The sequence below is a fragment of the Pelecanus crispus genome, chromosome 1 (assembly GCF_030463565.1).
Source record: "Pelecanus crispus isolate bPelCri1 chromosome 1, bPelCri1.pri, whole genome shotgun sequence".
In the NCBI taxonomy this organism is placed as follows: Eukaryota; Metazoa; Chordata; class Aves; order Pelecaniformes; family Pelecanidae; genus Pelecanus; species Pelecanus crispus.
Genome location: NC_134643.1, coordinates 86,614,123 through 86,640,694, shown reverse-complemented (window position 1 = coordinate 86,640,694; position 26,572 = coordinate 86,614,123). Strand labels below are relative to the sequence as shown.

Sequence of the window (26,572 nt, the reverse complement as noted above, 5' to 3'; positions counted from 1 at the left end):
AGAACAATGCAGCATGCAGTCTGGGAAAATACTAGGACACACCTGAGACTGACCTGAGCAGGAGCTGAAGCAGAAAAAAGTAAAATAGATTAGGAGGCCACGTTGACCTTAGCAAAAATAAAACCAGAAACAGAGGATTTTCATGCTCTAATAAACTAAGATGAATGGGTTCACTGGTGAGGTTTTCAAATTACATGTACACTTACTAGCTTCATTTTTACAGTCAGCTTGCTTTTAGTGGAAAGTTGCCTGCTATTGCTATATACTCCTGCTAGTAGGGAGCTGGAAGCCCAACAAAGATCTGACGAAGACTTTCCTTTTATTATCAGGCTAATGGTGATTTCACCAGTGGGTGAAGTGTCAGATTTGCCAAGAGACTTGGAGAAACACACAGAGGCACAACACCTCTTCAAGACCAAATGTGAAATAAAATGCTGATGACTGTCAATTTTATTAACTATTACTGTATAAGCTTTCTGGCTAGCAGCAAATTATTTTCAAACATGTTGGTAATAATTAAGTGGCATTGTACAAGCTGCTGATTCAACAACAGGTTCTGGTCATTTCTCAAAATTTAGTTAGACAACTAGAGAAATTTGTGCTATTTGTATCAATTATTTTAGCCCTTGATTCTCCGGCAGCAGCTGTAGGAAGTAATCCACAAATCAAGCATAGCTAAAATGGGACTCATCTGCCCTGGTTTAGGCCTCCAAAAGTTAGCCATCTCAATCTGAGTTGCTCACCCAAGGCTCCCTTTAGGGCCGATGCAGAGAAGCAGGCAGCCGCAGAGGGCAATTTGTCTAAGAGCGCAGAGGAGTTGCCCTTTGCAGGTCTCTATTTCTCTCTAAGGTAAGTTAGATGAATCACCTTAGCATGAAGGAAAGTGAACTCTGCAGTATGGCAGTGACATATGTGATTTTTTGACCACTTTCCTCAGGTGTTCAGTGCTACGTGCACCTGTCTGGAGGACTTGACTCTTCCCACTCAGTCTTGCATAGTATAACTGTGCTAATAATAGGAAAGCTGAATGTACATGAGAACGGGGAATAATGGCTGGAGAAGATGGACGACTCAAGTGACACTTGAAAACACGCAGTATGAGTTGTTTGCTGTCAGCTGAGCAGAAGTTGGATTTCCATTGTGGAGAAGTGGGGTACTAGGGGTCCAGGGAGTTCTGTGGGAGTAGAAAAGAGTGGGATAAAAGAACTTACTGAGTGATTTAATACTTGATAGCCTAAGGCTACATAAGAAAGAAGCCTGTTGCAGATGAAGAGATTTTGGACAGTCAGATGGAACTGTCAAGAGCGCAAGCTATGTGAGTGAACTGAAGTTTGAATGGGACACAGTATTCCCTAAATAAAACTCTTCTGGAATACAGGAGTGGCTCTTTTCTGTGAGGAAATACAGTGTGGAAGTACAGAAGAACAATTTCATTTATGTTAATATTGTAGAAGAGAGGAAGAAACTTGGAGACCTCTGTCAATGGAGATGTATTTTTTAGCTGTGCTTTGAGATGACCCAGAATGCTCACATAGAGAAGAGGTTCAAGGATGTGTCAAATAGCAGCAGCTTCAGAGGGGAGGGACATGGCTGTCATTGGGCTGTGGAAGGGTATATGGGCAAGTCAGGTGCCTACCAAACCTCTGTGGTCTGAGAGGAGATGCTTGACTGCTGTAGCAGGGGACAATGCCATCTATATAGTATGAAAAACCTGGTGACAGGTGGCTTAAATCATAACAGATGATTTTGCATGTTGGAGCAAATCCAACTGAAGCGTCCTCCTACTGGATCCTCCTAATTGAAGCACATGGCTGTGTCTGTAAATCCAAGTCCAGAGATGGCCACATGGTGTGTGGGTACTGTCTTGCACCCTCACAGGCTTCCTTGTTGCATGTGACCAAGAGGGCACTTTTCTGAGAGGCAGTGCTGGGGCTGGGGAGGGAGGTAAGAGTCTCCACAGCAAGCCACCTCTGATATTTATGGTCTCCACCATGCCCTTTTTCTCTAACCCTTCTATTCTGGATAGCTTGTCCAACTGCAGTGCCAAAGAGACTGCTGATTCCAAGTCTGTTTACGTTATTGAGGTGGGGCCTTTCTCATCCATCATGCACTGAAATGCATGTGGGTGTTAACGCTGCTCTGCCCTCAGTAGCTTGTTTTTGCCTGTTCCTGCTCTGAGAACAGCAAGGCTCAGCAGCACCTGTAGTTTGACCAGAGCAGGAGGAAAGAAAAAAACCTTAAGTGGGTGATCTCAGTGAGGAATTAACAGATCTGGTTTGACATCATTCATATTATCTTTGGTTTGACGGTTGATGCAGGGCCTCAGTAGTACACAGAAAATAAAAAAAAAATGTTACCTTGACCTTAAAAAAAAAATAGTAATAGGTATTTCACTGTTTACTGAAGCCACCTGACTGAATAGTCAAGAAAGCAAAAGCATTGATTCAAATTGGTTCAAAGAGGTTCAGCCTAGGAGTTGACAGCCATTTACTATAATTATTCTTTCTGGGTCCTGTGAGGGTGCAAGCCTTGTTGTGCTAGGCACTGTGCAAACATGCAGAAACAAATGGTACCTTTCCCCACAGGCTACAGTCTAGTTAAGCAAATGAAAGTGGTTTAAAAGATAAAATGATTTAGCCACAGCTAGATTAGGATGAAAATCACTGTCTTCTGAGAGTGAGGCCTAGACCCTGTCCCTTGAATGAACTACAGTCTACCACCTGCCCTTCGTTGTGTGCCCCAGAGTTGTGTGCAGCCGAGAGTGAGGAGGCCAGGGCGGCTCTGTGGCACTGTCAGGCTTTGGCTTCTTGGTGTGAGGGAGCAGCAAGGGACAGCTGCTCCTAAAGGAAAGTGAGCTTGGAGCTGAGGGTGACAGCAGCACAGGCAGTGCCCCCGTCACCGGGCACAGCCCCACGGCGTCTGAATGCTGCAGGCAGAGCAGGGTGGTGGTAACAGAGTCCTTCAACAGCCCCAGGCAAGGCAAGCAATGAGCCAGGTCCATCCACGGAGTCCAATCAGGAGCGAAAGGACAGAGGGTCAGAGACAGGACGAGAGACTAGCTACAACATATGCCTGTGGGGCCCACCCTGGAGAAAAGCTATCTGCAACAAATTTCTGAGAGCCATCCAGGAGGCAGGGCCAGAAGCAGGCCTAGAGACAGGCACACCACCACCACCCCAGGGCGGAGCTGAAATGGAGCCCCTGGGGCCCAAGGGCAGAGGGGTGGAGGTTCCGGGTGAGTCTGGCCATTAAAGCCATTAAGGCCTTTTGGTGCACTCAGGACCCTGACATTCAGCTGACACTACCGGCAGAAAACCATATGTGGTGGCTACTTTGACAATGTATTCTTGGCTCCCAGGGAAACTCCCAGGTTTAGATCAGCTAGTCGCTTCACTGAGGTTATAGGAAGCAAATATTAAATGGCTAGAGTTTCCATTCACTCCAGCCTGGGGTAGATGTGAAGTAGCACCCTATTCCTTCTCCCTGTGGGCCATATCTCTAGGTCTCTGCCCTGTCCCCTTGCTGATTCAGGAAGGCACCCAGTGTATCGCTAGGTCAGCTTATGTAAGAAGGTGGCACCAGGTGCAGGATCAGATTAAAAAAAATTCTGTTAACACAGCTTTACCCTGCTGGTTAGTTTCCCTGTCTGGACAGGTGGAGATACGTGGAACCTGCTACACCAGTGTAGCCCCAGAGGAGATATGCTGGTCATGAATGGAGGCAGTTATCTATCCTAATAGTCAGGTAGATGGGTGGGGAGGCAATGAGACTCCACTGCTTATGCCAGAAGACACGCCCCTAAACACACAGCCTTGCAAAAGCATAGGTCTATCTAATTTTTCAGCACTCCATACATAATGTTTTGGAAGGGGTTTGATCTTCTCTGTTGCCCAGTAAACGCGTTGTTGCTATTGCTGGAGGCAAGCCACAGGCCTTGCACTAATTTAACAGCTCAAGACTCACCAGTAACTGTCTTGAGTGGCCACAGGTCTCTTTTAGATATAACTTCAGAAATTTGTGTCAGGAAAGAGTCGGAAGGGCTATCTCCTATAGCTTAACGCTGATTCTGCATATTTATGAGATGTGGTAGAGGTCTAACATTACTAAGTAGTCATCATGTAACTGACCCATGGGCCAGTAAAGAAACAGGTTATTTAAGAAATACAAAAATAACTCCAAGAGGACCTAAGATCAAGGAGGAAGAACTCCCCTCTCTTTTTCCTCCATTGAATTCCTCCCAGCAAAGAACTCAGGATATTGATGGCTCACTGCAAATCATCTCTTCTAAGAAAAGACTAGCACCACTGAACATCAGGACCCAACACTGGGGAAATAGATACTGGAGAGCCTATGTATATCAATCTTAACTGCATCATTATTGGGATTTAGCAATAATTGAATATTTTGTATTATATATGTTAGTACCATTTTAACTGGATTAATGTTTGCTGTATTATAATTGCCCTGTCAAGTCATTACTGAGACTAATGATAAATTCTTTAGTCTGTATATAAGGTATGTTCCTTTAAGTCTATACAACTTTCATTGAGTGCAACACACTCTGACAGCAGGTGTACAATAGTATGAGAGCCACTGATTCCACCTCTGCCAGTGGAATGAACGCTAAGCCCTACACTCTTAGAGAAAACTGGAGGCCTTTGCCTATCTGAGACGCAAGACTTCATCTTAAAATCGAGCTGTGAAAACTTAATAGCTTGTGGCTAGACCTAGTAATCTGAAATCTACATATTATCTAATTAAAAAAGTATTTGGATTTTTCTTCTGCAACTCCAGGCATGTTAGTGTTATAAAGCAGTTTCATACCAATTCAAACACTCATAAGCAGAAGAATATAGAAAGGCTTAACTGGAATTATGTCTTCAATGTACATTTTCTAACATGTCCGTTGGGGTTATTGTGACTAGTAGCTATGCAAAGTTTCCTCATTCCTGTCATGTTTTCCTGGCTCACCTTACTTCTGGGCTATATATTTATGCATCACTTGTGGATACAGGTTCCTCCTGGGTCTATAGAACAGCATAGCTGGTATATATCGCAACAGCTTGTATGTGTTAAACATTTCAAACATAGCTTCTGATCTAAAAAGTGCTTCCCTTTCTTTCTTTTTCAGTACTCTTTAACAAGAGGTATATCAGCCACAGCACCCTATGTCTCTCTAGTGAAAGAAGTTAATTCATTTGAGTTCACAACAAACTATCATCCATGTGAGCTGTTGTTCATTGGAGGTGAAGCCTTCCCAGTGCTAGTGAGCACCAATGGGCAAGTGCTAATTGCAGCATCTTGTTATGGGAAGGACCAGGTGGTGGTTGTTTACCATGAGGGAATCTTGAAGGACTCCAAGCTTTCCCAGTTCCTCAGAAATGCTGTGGAGTGGCTCAAGCCTTCCCCCAAGGCCCTGGTTGGGGTCCATCCTCATTTGGATTCCCTCTCGCAGCTCCTGCTCAAGGCTGGCACCAAAGTACAGGCTGGGGCAGAGCTTAGCCCCTCCCTGGGGGTGTACTGTATGGACGCCTATGACAGTATGCAGGCGAAAGACCTGGTTGGCTTTGTAAAGAGGGGTGGAGGGCTGCTCATTGGAGGCCAAGCCTGGCACTGGGCTAGTCGACGTGGCAAGGTGAAGGTGCTGTTTGAATTCCCTGGGAACCAGGTGACCAGCGTGGCTGGCATGTACTTCACAGGCAGTGAGGGAGAGACTGGCGCTTTCTCACTGTCTGACAAAATGCTGAGGATTCCTCTGATCACCCAGTGAGTATTTAAATATTTGTTTGCACACTCTTTAGATTGTATATAGTGTTTATTCTGCCTTGGGTTTTCTGCTATTGGCCTGCTGGTACGAAAAAGATCTCTTCTCCCTGTCCCCCAAAAGAAATGACCATGAATAGCGATGGATGTGCAGGAGTTGAAGGTGCTTCTACAGGTTACTGAGAAACTACCAAACAGCTTGGTTCATGTGCTCCATGGTAAAATGTTCAACAGATGACTGTTCAGGAAGAAACTTCTGGTTGGGTCTGATCTGCAGTGCTATGGCACATTTAGCCTTTTTTCCCACTATGTCAATAGCATGGCTATGAGGCCACTTCCTGAGGTATTTAAATCCTTCCTGATGCAGGACCTGGGACAGAAAAGATGACCTTTTTCTTTCCTGCTAATCTCCTATGGCATGGTGTAAACTTCAAGGCATTTGTAACAGAGTTCTTAGCTTTGTTAAGTGCTGCTGCACTTCAGGGTGCACTTCAAAGTCCCTGGGAAGAGTGGGGTAGATACTGTGTGGATCCATAAGGCTTGGATATTGTTCACACGGGGTCCATGATGTAGCTGTGGATTCCCCACTAGATTGTGTATTGTGTAGATACCTGGTAGTGGAGGCAAGTAGACTCAGTAGCATAGGTGATCCTTTCCTGCCCAGTGCTATGAATAGAACAGAACAGAACAGAACAGAACAGAACAGAACAGAAGAGAATAGTTCCAATTGGAAGGGATCATAGAATCATAGAATCATAGAATGCTTTGGGGTGGAAGGGACCTTTACAGGTCATCTAGCCCAACCCCCCTGCAGTGAGCAGGGACAGCTTTAAATAGATCAGGTTGCTCAGAGCCCCGTCCAACCTGACCTTGAATGTTTCCAGGGATGGGGCCTCCACTACCTCGCTGGGCAACCTATTCCAGTGCTTCACCACCCTCATTGTAAAAAATTTCTTCCTTATATCTAGTCTAAATCTGACCTCCTTTAGTTTAAAACCATTACTCCTTATCCTGTCACAACAGACCTTGCTAAAAAGATTCTCCCCATCCTTCCTATAGGCCCCCTTTAAGTACTGAAAGGCCACAATAAGGTCTCCTTGCAGCCTTCTCTTCTCCAGGCTGAACAATCCCAACTCTCTCAGCCTGGCCTCGTAGGAGAGGTGCTTCAGCCCTCAGATCATTTTTGTGGCCCTCCTCTAGACCAGCTCCAACAGGTCCATGTCCTTCTTGTGCTGAGGGCTCCAGAGCTGGATGCAGTACTCCACATGAGGTCTCACCAGAGCAGAGTAGAGGGGCAGAATCACCTCCCTCAACCTGCTGGCCACGCTTCTTTTGATGCAGCCCAGGATTTGGTTGGCTTTGTGGGCTGCAAGCTAACATTGTTGGCTCATGTCCAGCTTTTCATCCACCAGTACCCCCAAGTCCTTCTCTGCAGGGCTGCTCTCGATCCCTTCATCCCCCAGGCTGTATTGATATTGGGGGTTGCCCCGTCCCAGGTGCAGGACCTTGCACTTGGCCTTGTTGAACCTCATGAGGTTCACACAGGCCCACCTCTCCAGCTTGTCCAGGTCCTTCTGGCATGTCAACCGCACCACTCAGCTTTGTGTCATCTGCAAACTTGCTGAGGGTGCACTCAGTCCCACTGTCTATGTCATTGATGAAGATGTTAAATGGCACTGGTCCCAGTATGGACCCCTGAAGGACTCCACTTGTCACCAGTCTCTGTGTGGACATTGAGCCATTGACCACAACCCTCTGGATGCAACCATCCAGCCAATTCCTTATCCACCGAACAGTCCACCCATCAAACCCATATCTCCCCAATTCAGAGAGAAGGATGTTGTGGGGGACTGTGTCGAACACTTCATCTACTCCAACTAGATCATCTAGTCCAACTGCCTGACCACTTCAGGGCTCACTAAAAGTTAAAGCAAATTATTAAGGGTATTTTCTGAAAGCCTCTTAAACAGTGACAGGCTTGGGGCAATAACCACCTCTTTAGGAAGCCTGTTCCAGTGTTTGACCACCCTCTCGGTAAAGAAATGTTTCCTAATGTCAAGTCTGAACCTCCCTGACACAGCTTTGAGCCATTCCCACGTGTCCTGGCATCGGATACCAGGGAGAAGAGATCAGCACCTCCCTCTCCGCTTCCCCTCCTCAGGAAGCTGTAGAGAGCAATGAGGTCGCCCCTCAGCCTCCTTTTCTCCTAACTAGACAAACCCCAAGTCCTTGGCTGCTCCTCAACGGACATTCCTTCCAGCCCTTCCACCAGCTTTGTTGCCCTCCTCTGGACACATTTGTGCACCTTAACATCCTTCTTAAATCGTGGGGCCCAGAACTGCACACAATATTCAAGGTGAGACTGCACCAATGCTAAATACAGTGGGATAATCACCTCTTTTGACCAGCTGGTTATGCTGTGTTTGATGCACCACAGGGTGCAGTTTGCACCTGTGGCTGCCAGGGCACACTGCTGACTCATGTTGAGCCTGCTGTCGACCAGCACCCCCAGGTCCCTTTCTGCAGGGCTGCTCTCCAGCCACTCTTCTCCCACCTTATACTTGTGTCTTGCGTTACTCTGTCCCAGGTGCAGAATCCGGCATTTGTTCTTGTTAAATTTCATGCCATGGATGATTGCCCAATGCTTCAATCTATCCTGATCCCTCTGCAAGGCCTCTTGTCCCTCCAGAGAGTCAACAGCACCTCCCAGTTTAGTATTGACAGCAAACTTGGTAATGCTGCATTCAACTTCTGCATCCAGATTGTTGCTAAATGTATTGAACAGAACTGGTCCTAAAATTGAGGCCTTACAAACACTGCTGGTGACTGGTTGCCAGCCAGATGTAGCCCCATTCACTACAACCCTTTGAGCTCTGCCCTTCAGCCAGTTCTTCACCCAGTGCACCATGTACCTGCTCGTCTCACAGTTGGTCAACTTGCCCAGAAGGATACTGTGAGGGACAGTATCAAAAGCCTTACTAAAATCCAGAAAACCTGCATCCATCTCCTTCCCTTCATCCACTAGGCAGGTGACCTTAGACAATTAGAGTTAAGGCACTTTCTTTTCTTGTCGTAAGGCCCTGCAAGTGATGATAATTCTTCAGGGAATTTCTCACAAATAAGGTGGGAATTTGAAGCTCTATAATTGGACCTTACACTGCTACATAAGGAAGACACTATTAAAGCTTCATCTGTCTCAGTGCTATGTTCAGACAAGGGTAATAGACCATGTCATGATAACAAGACTCAGCTCTGGCCATGCTCAGGAGGCAGCTCTGCTGAGGCAATAAGCCATTGTCCTCACAGTAGTTTCTCAGGTGTGCTGCACTGCCAATACATTTGGAACATGCTGATAGAAATCTCAGTCATGGAATAGTTGAGGTGGAAGGGACCTCTGGAGGTCAGTTGCTCCAACGTCTGCTCAAAGCAGGGCCACTTAGAGTAGGTTGCTCAGGGCTTTGTCTAGTCAAGTACTGAATCATAGAATCATAGAATCGTTTAGGTTGGAAAAGACCTTTAAGATCATCCAGTCCAACCATCCAACTAGACTAAACCATGTCCCGAAGTGCCACATCTACCCATTTTTTGAACACTTCCAGGGATGGTGACTCCACCACCTCTCTGGGCAGCCTGTTCCAATGCTTGACCACCGTTTCCGTAAAGAAATTTTTCCTAATATCCAACCTAAACCTCCCCTGGTGCAGCTTAAGCCCATTTCCTCTCATCCTATCACTAACTACTTGGGAGAAGAGACCAATACCCACCTCACTACAACCTCCTTTCAGGTAGTTGTAGAGAGTGATAAGGTCTCCCCTCAGCCTCCTCTTCTCTAGGCTAAACAACCCCAGTTCCCTCAGCCGCTCCTCATAAGGCCTGTGCTCCAGACCCTTCACCAGCCTTGTTGCCCTTCTTTGAACACGCTCCAGCACCTCAATGTCTTTCTTGTAGTGAGGGGACCAAAACTGGACACAGTATTCCTGGTGCGGCCTCACCAGCGCCAAGTACAGGGGAACAATCACTTCCCTGCTCCTGCTGGCCACACTATTCCTGACACAAGCCAGGATGCTGTTGGCCTTCTTGGCCAATTGGGCACGCTGCTGACTCATGTTCAGCCAGCTGTCAACCAGCACCCCCAACCTGTTTGGCACCTGTTCAGTGTTTAACCACCATTATGATGGAAAAAATTATCCTTATGTCCTAGGATGGAGAGGCAGGCAGGCAATGGAGGCTAAAGTTTACACTGAAACCTGTAGTAAAGAGACAAGCAAGAGAGCAGATGTCTGTGCAACTTTGCAAACAACTATCACAGTTTTAACATTTTACTACCTGGTTTCCATTTGCTCTATGACTGGAGGTCACTGCCTTAAAGCTGAACTGTTAGAAGAAAGAGTGTCAGAGCCCCTAGACTTCCTGAAAGCAAAATCAATTGGATTAGTTGAAGCCATCGCTGAGAATGTTTTGAGGTACGTGTCTGCCTTTGTACTGAAAAGGATTAGGAAGTGCTTGCCTGATCTCTTATGGATTCTGTGCCCTGAGGACAATAAGTTCTTCTTGTGAAGGATAGAGCCACCTTCTGTGGGTGGTAATATCTTAGCCCATTGCAGAAAAATCTAACATGAGTCACAGCACACAGCACCATTCTTTCCTGGAATTCCGTTTATACCATGCTTAAGAAAAGCTGGTGATCCCTGTAATTTTAACATTGTTGCCACTTCACTGGTATCTGTTGGTTTAACTTCCAAGTCTCTTTTGATAGACATTAATGTATTTGTCATGATAACTTCTTGAAACAAGGAATGTTAATAGGAAGTCATGACTGTATCACTACTAGCAGGGCAAAGATAAGTACAGCTTTCAGCATTTATAAATCAATCTGGGTGACAAGGATTTCTTTTGTTTTTCCAGACATGGATTGGATGTGAAAAAGTATTTAGAAGTTATTTTGAAAGGAATGACCAAATTTCAGATAGAAGATGGCAGTGTCTCCTCCTGTCTACTCATCCATGGTGCACTAGCATTTCCTGTTGCTATGATTGACTCCCACCAGGCATTCCTTGCAGCTGCACACTATGGCAGGGGCTGTGTTGTAGTACTCACTCATGAAAACTTTTTCCAAGCATCAGCAATGAAAACCTTTATCCTCAATGCCATTGGTTGGCTTGATGCTGGGAAGGGAGGACAACTTGGTATTGCTGGTGATCCACAGGACTTCTTCACTCTCCTAAGCCAGGAGAAGATCCCTTGCAAGCTAACAGATTTTAAGGAAAACCTGAGTGTGTACTGCTGCAAAGCCTACAGTGATGAGGCGGTGGAGAAGGTTCATGAGTTTTTTTTCAAGGGGCGGTGGTCTGCTGGTTGGAGGACAGGCATGGTCCTGGGCTGCAGGGAATGCTGATGAGAATACCATTGTTGGGTTCCCCGGGAACAAAATACTGCAAAAATGTGGAGTTGGTATCTTAGGGGATAACATAGTAGCATCAAGTCAGCCAGTCTTACATCCTGATGAGGTCTTCTCACAGTACCACTTGCTCAAGGCACTCTCCCAGTTTCAGCAAAACCTCAAGAGAAAAGCTCTAAAGCCACCATATTCCTCCTGGCTCAAGAAATTAGCACAGGCATCAACAGTGTTCCTGAGGATTCCAGCTCAGACCTCCCTAGCTATCTGCTCTGTTCAGGAGGAGATGGCTGAGCTAGTGCTTTCCCAGAGAGTTCCCGATGTCAGTGCTGACAGCCCAAAGGCAAGCTCTGAGGAAATGGTTTTAATCAGCAGAGCTGCAGAGCTCTATGACAACTTCCCTGATGTACAAAAACAAATACATGCTCCCAACCAAAATCTTCCAGAAATTACTACATCCCCAGCTGTAACTGTCCAGATTGATGGAAGAAATGAAAGTAGGGGATATTTTTTCTATTTCCTTTCTCAGCAGCACCCAAACTGTGGAATGGAATGAGGCTGACCAGAGTAATCTATAAATATAATAGTCTAAATTTCTCTGCTTCCTTCCTGCCCCAGCTTTCTTCTGAGATTGCATGCTAACCATGTAATCACAAATACCTCAGTCTTATGATGGATGCTGGCATATGGATCATCTGATCTGCTGGGTACAATTTTGGTCAGATGATGAATGAATTTTTGGTTATGCAATAGGGGAGATGTACAGGCAGGTGGACCATAAATGCTTCTAGAGGAAGTGATTTAACTTGTTGGTCAATGTGAAGTACCACTGCTGCTCTTTGTCAAATTCAGGTGCTACAACATTTCACCTGAAGATGTCATTGCATGGATCTGTGTGTTTTGTCTTGCTTGAGGAGAGCTTCTCTGGAAAGAAAAAATCCCACACTGTTATGGAGTGTTTCTAGTTGGACATATAAAATCACAAGTCATTTTTGGAGATTGTCCTGCATTCTTTTCAGAAACAAGCATTACTTCAGATGTCTGCTGGTTTTTTTTTTAAATAAAATTTTACCAGAAAGGTCACTTTGGTATCAAGTTTATCCAACTGAACTAACTGTTATGACGTGAGGGTGGGGCAGGATTATCTTGATAGATTAGTCTGAAATTCCCTTGCATTTTCTCAATTCCCTCATAAATCATTAAGAATTCAAAATTTTCAAAAAAGGTTCAGCATTAGCTGTTGGTCAGATGGGGAAGGATTCAGCACAAAGGTGAAAGCTTCAGAAAACTAATTTATTAGAATTAGAACTGAAGAGGCTGATGAATTTTGTCTGTAACTTGAAGACTATCATATGACTTAGGTGCTTTTATCTTGATGCCTGCGGTTCCTTCTAAGGTCCAGAAGCATGGAGAAGCACTGGGTTTTATATTCCTCCCAGAAGAATAGCCACTCTGCATTTTCCTGCTTCTGTTCTTATAGCTAAATTGGAGGTGAACATTTGCCTTTGTTTCTCATTGCAGTCAGAAGAACTTTCATTGCTTCCGTTCTCATTTCTTCAAACTTTGTCTTGGCCTTACTGAGACATGAATCACAATTTCTCCCCAAGTTTCTCCTATCATAAACCTTTCTACATTTCTCAAGTTATTCTCTCGCACTTCTGTCCTGAAAAATGACTGCCCTATGCAGCTGTAATGGACACACCTCTGATTTTCATCTGCTCCATACCGTGGCCATCTCATGTTGGTTTCATACCTCCTCTGTGCCCTTCTCCATTCCCCTAGATAAGGCAGAGGCCAAACAAGACAAATACCTATATTGTTGCTTTCAAGATTAAAGGAATAATGCCTGTATTTACAGTGAATATGATGAGAAATAAGAAGGTTGAATGTTGTCTATGTGGAGGACACTAGTAGGTATTTCTGCCCACTATAAAAATATCTTACTTGCCCCACTTTGCTGTCTTCTGCTATCATCCTTCCTCAGTTCAAGGCCTCCAAGCTGTTTTCTTTCAAGTCTTATTATATTTGTCATTAGGACAGATGAACACCCACACTTTAAAAAATATTTTTTGGGGGTTTATATCTTGACTCTGAAACCAGGCTATGTGTAATTCTAGGTGAAAAGGGGTAAACACTACAGTAGAGGTAGTTATCCAAACAGTATTATCCCGTATCAGGTTGGGTTGTTTTTTTCTCTTTAAAGAGATAATAATAGGACAAGCTTTGGGCAGAACTGGGCAGAACTAGTCTGGGAAACAGGGATTCCCATGCCTTCAGTCACTAATGGCTGGCCCATGCAGGCATTACAGTGTTTCAGAGAGTGGGTGGAAAGCAGATGAATTATTACAAATGGGGGCATTATCCCCTTCTGCAGCTTCCTTTCTCCTCACTCGTTTCATATCAGGGTAAGCTCTGCTCATGCTCTGCTTTTCACCTTTATGCTATTATAATGGGTTTCCGTGGCAAGGTTTTGGTAGCGGGGGGAGTGGCTACAAGGGTGGTTGCTGTGAGAAGCTGCTAGAAGATTCCCCCATGTCCGATAGAGCCAATGCCAGCCGGCTCCAAAACAGACCCACTGCTGGCCAAGGCCAAGCCCATCAACCATGCTGGTAGCACCTGTGTGATAACATATTTAGGAAGGGGAAAAAGTTACTGTGCAACAGCAATTGCAGCCAGAGAGAGGAGTGAGAATATGTGAGAGGAACAACCCTGCAGACACCAAGGTCAGTGAAGCAGGAGGGGGAGGAGGTGCTCCAGGCACTGGAGCAGCCCGAGATGAAGACCATGGTGAGGCAGGCTGTCCCCCTGCAGCCCATGGAGGACCCCATGCCGGAGCAGGTGGATGTGCCTGAAGGATGCTGTGACCCCATGGGAAGCCTGCACTGGAGCAGGCTCCTGGCAGGACCTGTGGAGAGAGAGGACCCACGCTGGAGCAGGTTCGCTGGCAGGACTTGTGACGCCATGGAAGGGACCCATGCTGGAGCATTTTGTTCCTGAAGGACTGCACCCCATGGGGGGGACCCATGCTGGAGCATTTTGTGAAGAACTGTAGCCCATGGGAAGAACCCACATTGGAGAAGCTTATGGAGGACTGACTGTCTGCCATGGGTGGGACCCCACACTGGAGCAGGGGAAGAGTGTGAAGAGTCCTCCCTCTGAGGAGGAGGCAGTGGCAGAAACAACATGTGATGAACTGACCACAACTCCCATTCCCTGTCCCCCTGTGCCGCTGAGGGGTAGGAGGTAGAGAAAATCGTGAATGAAGTTAAGCCCAGGAAGAAGGGAGGGGTGGGGGGAGGTGTTTTTAAGATTTGGTTTTATTTCTCATTATCCTACTCTGATTTGATTTGTAATAAATTAAACTGATTTTCCCCAAGTCGAGTCTGTTTTGCCCATGATGGTAATTGGTGAGTGATCTCCCTGTCCTTATCTTGACCCACCACCTTTTTCATTATATTTTCTCTCCCCTGTCCAGTTGAGAAGGGGAGTGATAGAGCGGCTTTGGTGGGCACCTGGCATCCAGCCAGGGTCAACCCACCACATCTATCCATTTATAGCAGCACAGCTATGGTAGCTGTGATGGGAGGTAAGGGTGCTAAAACTGGGGCCAACCAACTTTGAAATTTCTTCAAAACCAGTGGAGTCCCTCTTTTTGAACAGAGCTGTAGAAAGATAATTCTACCTTTCTTTAGCAGCTGATCCAGCATTTCCATTTTCTTCTTCATGGGGCTTAAGTCTGCCCTTGAATTCTTTCATGCTACTTTCATCTGATTGATGTCTGTGCCGAGATATGGAATAATGTTCCATATGGTAGCATACTGTTGCTTTTCCCTGCTGAGACAAGAGCATCTTGTTGCCTATGGTAGCTACAGAACACACCAAGTTTGGAGTGGAGCTACCCAAGCCTGTCCAAGTTGCAGTGCCTTTTGGCAACAATTGTTCCCCACCAGGTGCAGATCAGCATTCACACTGATGACCTCAGCTATGCTGTGGAGCTGCAGAGGCCTCCCTTGGTGGTAATGAAGTTCAAAGTTGAAAAAAACACCATGGAAGTCTCTAGCCTGTGGGGTGGCCTCATATATATCATAGTGCCAAAGGAGAGCACATTAGGCTAAATATGAGTCACGATTAAAAAAACTGTGCAGTCTCCATTCTTCAGGCTTGGTAAGTGGTCCCAAAAACCTAACTATAGGCAGGTGAGTAAAGAAGTATTTCTGTATTGCTGGCTTGTCTATATTTTCCTGGGTTTTTGTGGTCATGTATGGAGAAGACCTCAGAATAAGTAATGCCCCAGGAAAGGCTTTGCATAAGGCTTCACATTTCACAGTGCAGAAAGTATATTGATAGGACTTTCATTTAGGAATTAATCTCTGTACATGTTCCCAGTATGAGCATGTCTGAGCCGCCTTTGAAGTGGCTTGATATTGAAAAGCAAGTATCATGAACCCCTTGCAGCGACAGTAGACCTGGAGTCACCAAAGATGGCTGGGCCCCTCACCAGAATCTCAGGATCTGCCCACTGATTCAGTAAAACCCAGTTACATCTAGATTAACTTATTGTTTCTGAGGCTATGCAGAGGGTTTTAGCTATGGTGATTCTCCTCTCTTCACACTTAAAACCTCTTTTTAAACTGGCTACCTTTTTTCACCTGAATGCTGAATTAGGGGAAACTGACATCTCTGCCTGGCAGTCAACCATCCGTCAGTACCCAGCCCCCTGGGCTGAGCTGGCCACGGAGAACATCATCCTGACAGTACCAGCTGCTGACGTACGCCACAGGGACAACCCAGAGAGTCTGCTTTCTATCTGGAACAAGACGGTGAATGCAACAGCCAGACTGGCAGCCATCCCAGCAATTTTTCCAAGGCCATGATGGCAGATGTCCAGATATCTCATGGCAAGTATCATAACTAGAACATTTTGTCTTTATCTGTGATGGATATTTTTAAGGGAAATACACAAGGCAGTAACATTATCACAAGATCATGCAGATCCTCAAATCAGCAGATTAATCCCACCAAAGGAGACTGCTCGTGAGAGTAAGAATCTTCTGTGACTGTCAAGAGCTGGTACACAGAAGTAACACATTCTGCTGCTAAATCTGAGGCTATCCCAGGGCAAAACACAGTGGAGGGAGACAGGCTGGCCACAAAATGATGTGTATACTGTGTCATGTTACTCTTAGTACTGTGGGAGTGAGTTTATGCTAATTGCAACAGAAAGAAGGGAGACAAAGCTAGCTGTTATAGGCAGGACAAATGAGATCTTGAAACCTAAATTAAGGCATGTAACAGACACACAGGCAGCCGGCTATGTAATAAGACCCTGATGTTAGCAGGCGTAGGGTTGCTTACATCAGTGGGGAAGTGAGGGTGGTGGTAGGGGGAGAAGTTTGTTGTAAGCAGCATTTTGCTATCTGTCATTTAAGAAATGTGCTGCTTAAAGACAACTCACTGGGTCAGCGGAACCGAACAGGCTGGAGCAGCCTGATGTGTTACTATGGGTGGTAAGGAGGCTCCTAAAACCAAGTTTGCCAAATCTCACCATTATTTGCAATTAATCTTTGTTCAAGTATTGCACTTTTCTCAATAGGATTGGCAGGTGCTTTCAGCTCTGCTTGATTGCAACACTAAAGGTGTTTTCTACCACTTGAATTGGTAAGTTCATCAGCTGCCCAGGCCACCTATCTGTCAATAATCCACAGCTCTAGCAGCTTAACTCACGTGCTGTAGCTGCTGTCAGTCAAGTAGGACTAATTCAAGAGAGGCTCGCTCGAGTGTAAACAGTTTGCACTTCAGGTATTAATAATGAGTTTATTATAATCACTGGTGAAATATAAGTAAAATAAATAGGTTCCATGTTTCCATGTTGTATATGCCCCTCCAAGCATAGCCTCACTTAAGAAGGATTTTATCAGAGTAATCAGTCATTACATCTGGCCACATGTGGCTCTGAATTTAACAATGAAGTTGTAATCTGTCAGTGACTCTGCAACAATTGTGTTTAGATTACATGTCAGTTGCTAATTTTTGTAACTGCTAACCCCTCAAGCTCAACAGGGAACATGGGAGTATTATATTTTTCTCATTAGTTCTTACCAATAGTGGCAGCCGTGTGTGAAAATTCAGACTCGGGACACAAAGGTAACGTAATCGCCATTAGTAGTTTTGTACAGATAGAAAGGATGAGCAAGCAGTTCATCTGGCAGTGCATGTCAGAGAACAGAGTCCATCCCTTTCCCTGCTTTTTTTTAGCTGTATTGACTTTGAAAGCCTAGCAAGCAAACCACGGCATGTGTATGACCCAGGCCAATCAGTAGGTTTTGTGCTAACACAAGTGGCTGTTCTGCAGTAATTTTTACTGATGCACAGGAACAACTGGTTTCCAAATGCCAGAGTTTAAAATCCTTGGATGTCTACAGATGCAGGTAGCATGCCGAAACCAGGACAGCAATACTGAGAAACTCATGGGAGATATTAAGGAGTATGTTGAGTCTGTTTGTCTTTTCTGAAAAAAGATTTTTAGAACAGCATGAGAAACAGCAAAACTGGAACTGAAGTGGTGACAATTATAGTGAAGTAGTAAACATGGTCATCAGCAGCAAGTCCTAACCAAAGCTGAAATGAACTATGGAATATTTTTCAATAGTAGAGAGCTACTTTACTAAAAACACTGACAAGAATCTGCCTTCACACACACACAAAAAAAATCCCAGTTCACGTTTTGCTTTCTGGTACAATGGACATTGTCAGGGCACACTGGAGGCTGGCTGCTCCCTGAGAGACAGGGAGCCAGGAGCCAACTGCAGTAACACAGCCAGCAGGACAGGTGCCTTTCCAGCTGGGGACCATCACACAACACCTGAGTGAGGCAAGCAGGGCAGACCTGGCACAACAGCCACGGTCAGCTCAGAGTCTAGATTGCTAGACAAATCTTCAGGGATGAGGCAGGTCTGAGATCAAGCAAGGAAATCCATCTGCAGGTCAGGATCAGGTCCAGTGATGGTAACCAGGATCAGACACAGTCCAGTGATTACCCTGCAGACCCATCGTGATAAGGCACATCTGAAATCAAGCAAGGAAGTCAGATCATGGGTCAGGATCAACAGGGTCCATGGCCAGACACAGGCATGGTTGTGGCAGAGCTGGAGACAGGCACACCTACAACATAGCTCAGGAAGGGACTGATGGCCCAGGGCTGAGCTGAAATGCAGCCCCTGGGGCCACCAACAGGAGGTATGGCTGGAATCCCCAGGTGGGGCTGCTCAAGGCCATTAAAGCCTTTTGGTGCACTCAGGGCCCTGACACAAAATTTTGCAATGAAACATTTTAGTCCCCTTCCTTCAAGATGAAAATCTGCTGCTTCTTTGGGAGCACTTTAGGAAAAATAATCCATTTTTCTACCTTATTTCTGTCTGCTGTTTATCATGAGTTTTTTCCTGCCCTGTGCTTCTTCCAGAGACAGAACTTAGATTACAGAGCTTCTAGGGAGAGCTGGGGCAGGTGCTGGGGTTGTTTTAATGAACACAAACTATTCAGTTATTTGGCTATACAAGAATACAAACTATCCTGGCAATAGCATCTTCCTCACCAGATCTGAAAATAAGACCAGTGTCAAAGAAAATTCTTCTACAGACAGAATTAGATTTCCACACCTCCTCTCCACTCCTGTATCTGGGAGTACGGTCATCTGCAATGTCTGTAGCTCTTGGCAAAAGTCATTTGGCCTTTTTTGTTCTTTGCTTTTGGTAGTGCCAAGGAGGGGAAATGGAACAGAAGAGCATACAATATGCACATTAAACTTTTGCTTGTGGTTGACACATTTGATACTCCAGCACAGGGGGTGGAAGCACATCATGAGTAGCATCCACTCATGACAACTCCAAGAATGAGTTAACATAAAGAGAATTAATTTTATTTTCCTCACTGTGGTGTTCCATCCCCTGAGCTTTCCCAGACAGATTGCCAAGATTGTTTGTGGTTTACTTTCCCTGCACGTTGGATGCTTGCTGGCTACCCAGTCATGCATCATTTGGAGTCAGTGACAGATAGTAGATGTGCAGTCCCTCCAAGCCAATGGACTTTAGGGTGCCATTCATGAGCGGGGCCACAATCAGCAGCAATCTGAATGGGAGTTTCCCCCTCACACCACTGAAGCCACCTGCAATCTCTGGTCTGTTTATGTGAATGAGACTGTGTTGGACATCCCAAGAGATAAGGCCCACAATGCACTTGCACTAGAACTTAGAAAGAAGAGGATCCAAGATTACATTGAAAATGGAGCACAGCTGAAGGACTGGGAAGTATTTACTGCCCTGGAGACATACCTGCAGGTAACCTGCTGGCAAATTTAGCTTGCAACGGATTGATGATCTAGTTAAAAGCTGTCCCTGCTCACTGCAGGGGGGTTGGGCTAGATGACCTCTAAAGGTCCCTTCCAACCCAAGGCATTCTATGATTCTATGATTTACAAACTGATTTTAATCCAGAGCTGCTTCTTTCCTTTTCCTCACTTTCTGCAGCCACTTGATCCCTACCCCAGATTATCTCTCTCTGTTGCCTATTAGTCTCCAACAGTGTCTTTGTGGGCAGGCTTATAGGTTTCCACAAACCAATATGCGTCAGTCCTGATATGACTCTGAGTAGCACACTTCAGCAGGAGACCCAGGGCTGCAGGGAAAAGTTTTTGAAGCAGTCCTCAAAAAATGTACTTGTTTTAAGGCATTTGTGATCTCACCACAGTGTAAAGGCCATTGGTCTGTGGAATGTACTGGTTTGGGATGTAATGGTAAAGTACAGCCTTTGGGCATTAGCAAAGATGGCTTCTGATCATTGATAATTGTGGTTTTTTTTTTTAATTTAAGCCAGTCTTTCAGTTTTGTTGATGCAATACTTCATTCAGTAGCACCCAGAATTAATGGACGGTACAAACATCAAGTGCAGAGTCACCAAACAAAGAGCCTGTATTTTGTGCTGAGAGAAGAGAGTCTTATGTATTATAAGTATACAGAGATATTATAAGTATGCGTACTTATAAGCATGTAACAGGAGTGGAGACCAAGAACTATAGGGGCTTGTGTGTCTGGGGTGCTACCAACTGGAGAGACTGGAACAGGTACGTGTTTTGTGGGTATGTACGTCAGGGTGTGATCCCTAGCTAGTATCAAGCTGGATCAGCTAGTGAGTTGGGTAAGACATTTCGCAGTCTGAAATCAAGCAGCCATAAGTTTAGACCAGCTACTGGGGAGACTTTTGAGGGTCTGTGATTTGACTACCGGAGGGACCAGGAGGTCTATGCCAACTCCTGGTAGGGTCTTGGGTTTGACTGAAAGATCCATTTGCATGTGTGTGTCTGTGCATGAGGCAACTGGAGACAACAGGATCCAAGGGACAGCTACTGAGTAGACTGAGTGTCTAAGGCCAGTTACTGGGGGATACCCATTGTGTAGCTACACACCAATGGACCTTCATCCTGATCAGCCAAAGAGTTGATAACGGGATGAGGCCTCTGGTGCTCTTTGTGTTTGCATGAGTGCTGAGTGTTTCTGTCTGTGCTGCCTATTTGTATGCTATTATGTATGCATGACTGGCTGAGTCTGTGTGAGTGTGCATTGCACATGTGTGTTTGTGTGTTTGCTTACTGGAAATAAATGCTTAACCTCATTACTGGCTTGGGCAGGGGAAACAGAACTGTGGCAGCTTCACCTCTCTCAGGCTACTGGATTTGGCAACTCCCAACAGGTTCCATCTGAAGGGGTTAGTGGGCTTTGGTCACTTATGTGCCTCATTGAGTAATTCAGTGTAGTTTACCTGAGAAACACAGTCTGTCCCTGGCGGAAGTGCAGACAGGCTGGCTCTGCTCTGGTCTCTGCTGTGAGAGACAGCTTGCTGTGCTGCTGCTTTCTCACAGTTGGAGCTGTCCCCACCCCACATTAGCCTCATCAGCCTCTCAGGGACTAGCGATTGGCCTCAAGGGCCATCACAGCAACTTCTGCTCCTTTTTCATCTGAGGTTTTTGATCTTTCAGCTTGTATTGTGTTTGCACAGCAAGTTTTTGGTAGCGGGGGGCGTGGTTACAGGGGTGGCTTCTGTGAGATGCTGCTAGAAGCTTCCCCTATGTCCGATAGAGCCAATGCCAGCCGGCTCCAAAACAGACCCACTGTTGGCCAAGGCCGAGCCCATCAACCATGCTGGTAGCACCTGTGTGATAACATATTTAGGAAGGGGAAAAAGTTACTGTGCAACAGCAATTGCAGCCAGAGAGAGGAGTGAGAATATGTGAGAGGAACAACCCTGCAGACACCAAGGTCAGTGAAGCAGGAGGGGGAGGAGGTGCTCCAGGCACTGGAGCAGCCCGAGATGAAGACCATGGTGAGGCAGGCTGTCCCCCTGCAGCCCATGGAGTTCCACAGTGGAGCAGATATCCACCTGCAGCCCGTGGAGGACCCCACGCCGGAGCAGGTGGATGTGCCCAAAGGATGCTGTGACCCCATAGGAAGCCCGCGCTAGAGCAGCATCCTGGCAGGACCTGTGGACCCGTGGAGAGAGAAGAGCCCGCACTGGAGCAGGTTCGCTGGCAGGACTTGTGACGCCATGGAAGGGACCCATGCTGGAGCATTTTGTTCCTGAAGGACTGCACCCCATGGGAGGGACCCATGCTGGAGCATTTTGTGAAGAACTGTAGCCCATGGGAAGGACCCACATTGGGGAAGCTCATGGAGGACTGACTGTCTGCCATGGGTGGGACCCCACACTGGAGCAGGGGAAGAGTGTGAAGAGTCCTCCCCTGAGGAGGAAGGAGCGGCAGAGATAATGAGTGATGAACTGACCACTACTCCCATTCCCCTTCCCCCTGCACTGCTTGGGGGGAGGAGGTAGAGAAAATCGTGAATGAAGTTGAGCCCAGGAAGAAGGGAGGGGTGAGGGGAAGGTGTTTGAAGATTTGGTTTTATTTCTCGTTATCCTTCTGAGTTTTGATTGGCAATAAATTAAATTGATTTTCCCCAAGTCGAGTCTGTTTTGCCCATGATGGTAATTGGTGAGTGATCTCCCTGTCCTTATCTTGACCCACCACCTTTTTCATTATATTTTCTCTCCCCTGTCCAGTTGAGAAGGGGAGTGATAGAGCGGCTTAGGTGGGCACTTGACATCCAGCCAGGGTCAAACCACCACAACTTCCATACATATATTTTGTACTGTTTCTCCTTTCTTATGCCTTATAGCTGCAAAAGGCCTTTGGAAAGGAAGCCTTCCTTGAAATCTTTTCTGAATACTAAAAATATGTCTGAGCTCCCAGGTGATAATGGCTCAACAGTGAATCCATGGGCAGAAACCTTTTCTTTTCTGGTGAAGGAGAATTTGACTCCTTTCTTTAAGGCCTGGGGATGGCCAATCAAGGAGAGCCTTTCCCAGCACCTGGCTGTTTCTTTCCCCAGTTGGTCAGATGATCCAATGAAGCAATATATCTCCTAAACATGCTTTTGCTCATGAAAATGAAATGTGATTTTCTGTGATAAAGACAGTGCTCTGCAATAGTTTTAAATGGGTCTGAATGGTATGATATTATCATGAATCTGAGAAGCAGCTCTACATTGCAGATGTGATAGAAGGGTTTGTTCTTGGCTTCCTTCTAAGCCTGCCTTTGTATGTTAGGGTCCCACTACTTCCTTTCCCAACAGCAGTCATTTCAACTGCAGAAGGGGAAGCATTTGCTGTCTTAATACCTATGAAACAAAGCAACCACCTCCCATTTTTTTCTTCTTTTCCTTGTCTCTAAAAGGTTCTCTGAGACTTACTCTTGTTACAGATATGCAAAGGTTGTCAAGATCACTAGAAGAAGAGTAGGAACAGGGAAAAAAAAGTCACTTTAAAAATAGAGACATGTTATGAGATAATAAAGCTAGAAATAAATGGAAGAACTCAGGTGAAATTATGGCTACAGCAATGAGAAATGAGAATGATCATTCAAAGGAAAACCTTGATGGACAGCATAGGAAAGGCCTTGATCTTTGTTTAATGTTTTGAAAAGGGTAGCTGTGTAGTGAGAAACTGCTGCTTCAGCTCATGTCAGAAGCAAAACAGTGTCCAGGCAGTGACATTACCACCTTGATCCTCAGCTAGAATAAATCCGTGAATGTAAAACTGGGGCAGCTTGCTCTGCCTAAGGATCTAAGACTGCAGGTGCCTCACCTCATAGGATTTAATGTGTTGACAGGAAAGCAGCACTGGAGTGTGCTTACAGTGGTCTATTTTGGTCTCCAATCTAAATATTCAGATCAAGGGCCCTTTCTTAAATGCTACACCTGCATTTCCCCTGTGTTAAAACATGGACTATAGCACAAGCCAAATTTTATGGTTGCTTGTCTTGTGGCTGTGGTTTCTTTTTCTAGGGAACGTTACAGAATTCTTGGTCTTGCTGTTAAGGCCACTGGCATGCACCACAAGGGACAGCAGCGACAGAGTTGGAGGCTCTCTGCAACTCCTCCAGATCATATGGCCATAGCTGAGCAGATTTTTCAGGAAAAAAGCTGGAAAGTAAGGGATACAAGGATCAATAATTTCTTTTTACTGTGCCCAGATAAACGTATGTCAAACCTATGAATAATCCAACGTTGATGAAGTGACCTGCACTAATAATACTACAAATCAGTTACATGTACATCCAATAGCAAATGTTATCCAGAAAGACACCCCCCACCCTCCCCACAAATCCTTCAACCATCCTGAGCTTGAAAATCTTTATTCTATACTTCGAAGCCAAATGTTCAAATGCTACAATTTTTTCTTCTGGCAAAGTCCTACAACTATTCTGTTTTGAAATTTGGGGGATTCTAAGCTGAGAAAGAGATGAAGACTTTATGATTTTATTCTCAGGAATTAAAGCTTGACAGTGCATTGATTATCTCTTCCCTTTTCTACAGTAGAGAATATTCTTCCAAATTGGATACTTTTAACACTGATATCTAATGTTTCTGCAGAACCTCTTTTTGCCTCTGGTATTTTGTGGTGTCTTTAATAAAGGCTTTTTGATTGTTCCTATCTGTTTGTACCCAATATGGTAACATACTGTTAACACATCTGGGATTCAGCAGGTATATCCAAGGTGTTAGAAATGTTTCCTTTATGAACATCCATTATGATGTACCAGCAGAGCCTGAAGAATTGTACTAGGCACAAATTTCATTAGCATTTTCACCATGATCTCATGCTAATAAGTCTTGCTTATGCCACAAATACATGAGCATTGTTGGTATAGAGCATATGAACTTTATCTGAAAATAATCAGATGTCACTGAAGACTCTAGTATGGGAAAGAAGACGCAATTTTAAAGTGCAGAACTATTTTGAACTCCTCATCAAGTGTTTCTTTTCTAAGCTAAGAGCTTATTGATGGGAAATGGCATAGAGGAAAAAATCTGGGCATATTAGTGGGTCACTGAATAGTTTACAATACACTGAAACTGAAATAAATGCAAAAGATAATGGGGAGGAGGAGCGAGGAATCAGCCTTAAGATTGGTTTTGTTAACCGTAGGTTGCTTAAGCCTTGAAAAATGAAGGCCTGGCAGAGGTTCTATGATTATTTTCTGTGAACGCTTTGGAGGGCTATACTCCAGAAATGAGGAAGAAACGTACCTCAGTCTCCAATGGCAGTAACTGCATGGAACCCCCCTCCAGAAGATATACTCAGGCATCTGACTGTGCTCTCAGATGCTGGCCTGGAGCTAGGGAAGATCTTCAGGTTTCCCCAACTTGGCATTATCAACATAACAGACATCTGCTCTGTACCTGTTTCCCCAGCTTCTCCCCTGGAAAGGAGTCTGAGTAGTATGGTGTTTTATTTTAAAATAGTAACACACGCTTGTGTGTTCAGGCATGGGTAGGTACTTGTTACTGCTTCTTTACATTAAAAGAGGGAAGGAAGGTAAGGAATTGTGCCTTCCACTCTGCGCAGAAGATTCATGATGACTCAGACAATCTGTCTGACAGTCTGGGACAGGCGCCTGAGAGAGCTGTTTCCTATTTCAGGAACGCATGATGAGGATCATGGCCATGAGCCCACAGCTTTATCTGATCTTTCAGATCCTCTAGGTGTGGCAAGTCAGTTGCTTCTTTTATGAAAGGCAGTGTAGGGTCTGGAGCATAGTGCTTGGTGTGCTTGCGGTAGCCAAGGCTGAGAAGACATGCTGCCTCTGCAGGGGTCTCCGAAGAGCTGCAAACTTCTTCGCTGGGTATACTGCACTGCTCTAGTGCCTCTGAGTGGTGGTGAGGACATGAACAGTTGGGTTGGAGTTTGCCAGCTTAGGCCTGAAACTGTCCACCAACTACAAACAGCTATTGTTACAGAAGATCTCATTTTTGTGAGGAACCCATCAGTGAGCCTAACCTGAAATGAATCAGCCAGTTTATCATGGGTAATTATTTTCTCAGTGAACCCTAGTTTCTGCAGACTAGTGCATAAACAGGAAAGCTGTGACAGCAGCAACAGGTGAGCAAGAGCAGTGGTGCTGTCTAAGGCTGAGGGCATCTCACTTCAGCCTCCCTGCTCATGCTCTACAAGCACTGGTGCCATGAAAGGTCTCATTTTGTCTTGGATTCAACCTAATACAGTACATGCATGTGCATACCCACACCATTACTGCTAGTGGACCCTCACTCTCAGAAACTCATATCCTATGTCGCCACACTGCTCCCCAGGGGGATTCTGCCTTCCACTAGTCTTCAATTGGCTCCACATCTTCAGTGCTTTCCGATGGTTCTCCTTCTTCCTGAGTTTTATCTTCTCTCTCACCTCTAACTCCCAGAGACCCCACCTCACAGGAGCTCCTCTCCTCCTTGCTGCAAGGAGTCACCAGTCACTCTCTGCAGATGCCCAGTGATAACTCTTTTCCTACCAAGGTTAGATTCAGGAGTTCTTCCCTGCTAGGCAGGTAGAAGAGTACCACCCCTCTTCTCCACATGCAGGTAGGGAAATCATAGGTGAGGTTTCCCCTTGCCAGAGTTTTCCTTTTGGAAATGAAACTTAGTGACAAGGTGGCAGACTGCTGGACAAAGCTGGAATCTAGTTTTGGAACCCCCCAAGAACTGGGATAATGTCTGCCCCTCTTTCCTGCTAGGGGACTGAAGACAGAAGGCAACCGCTCCCTCCAAGATCAAGGGACAGAAACCTAAACCCGGTAGTTGGCACAGTAGCTTGACACTGAGCAGCGCAGCTCAGTGGTGTCTGAAGACATTTTACTGTATTACTGAGAGAAAACAGGATATTTTTGAACAGTGGATGAGTGGCAGGAAAATTCCAGTCCTGTAATATGTCAGCCAGAAGTGGAACAGTAGGGGGATTCAATGCTTGCTCCAAGATTAGCATGTCACAGATGAAAACATCTCCTGGTTTGTTCATTGTAGTCCTAAACTTCCC

At 45.5% G+C, this 26,572-nt stretch overlaps 1 pseudogene; it reads left to right on the top strand.

Moving 5' to 3' along the window:
• Window positions 1-1,991: 1,991 nt before the first annotated feature.
• LOC104027945 (TRPM8 channel-associated factor 2-like) lies at window positions 1,992-22,630 on the top strand (annotated as a pseudogene).
• The last annotated feature ends 3,942 nt before the right edge of the window (window positions 22,631-26,572 follow it).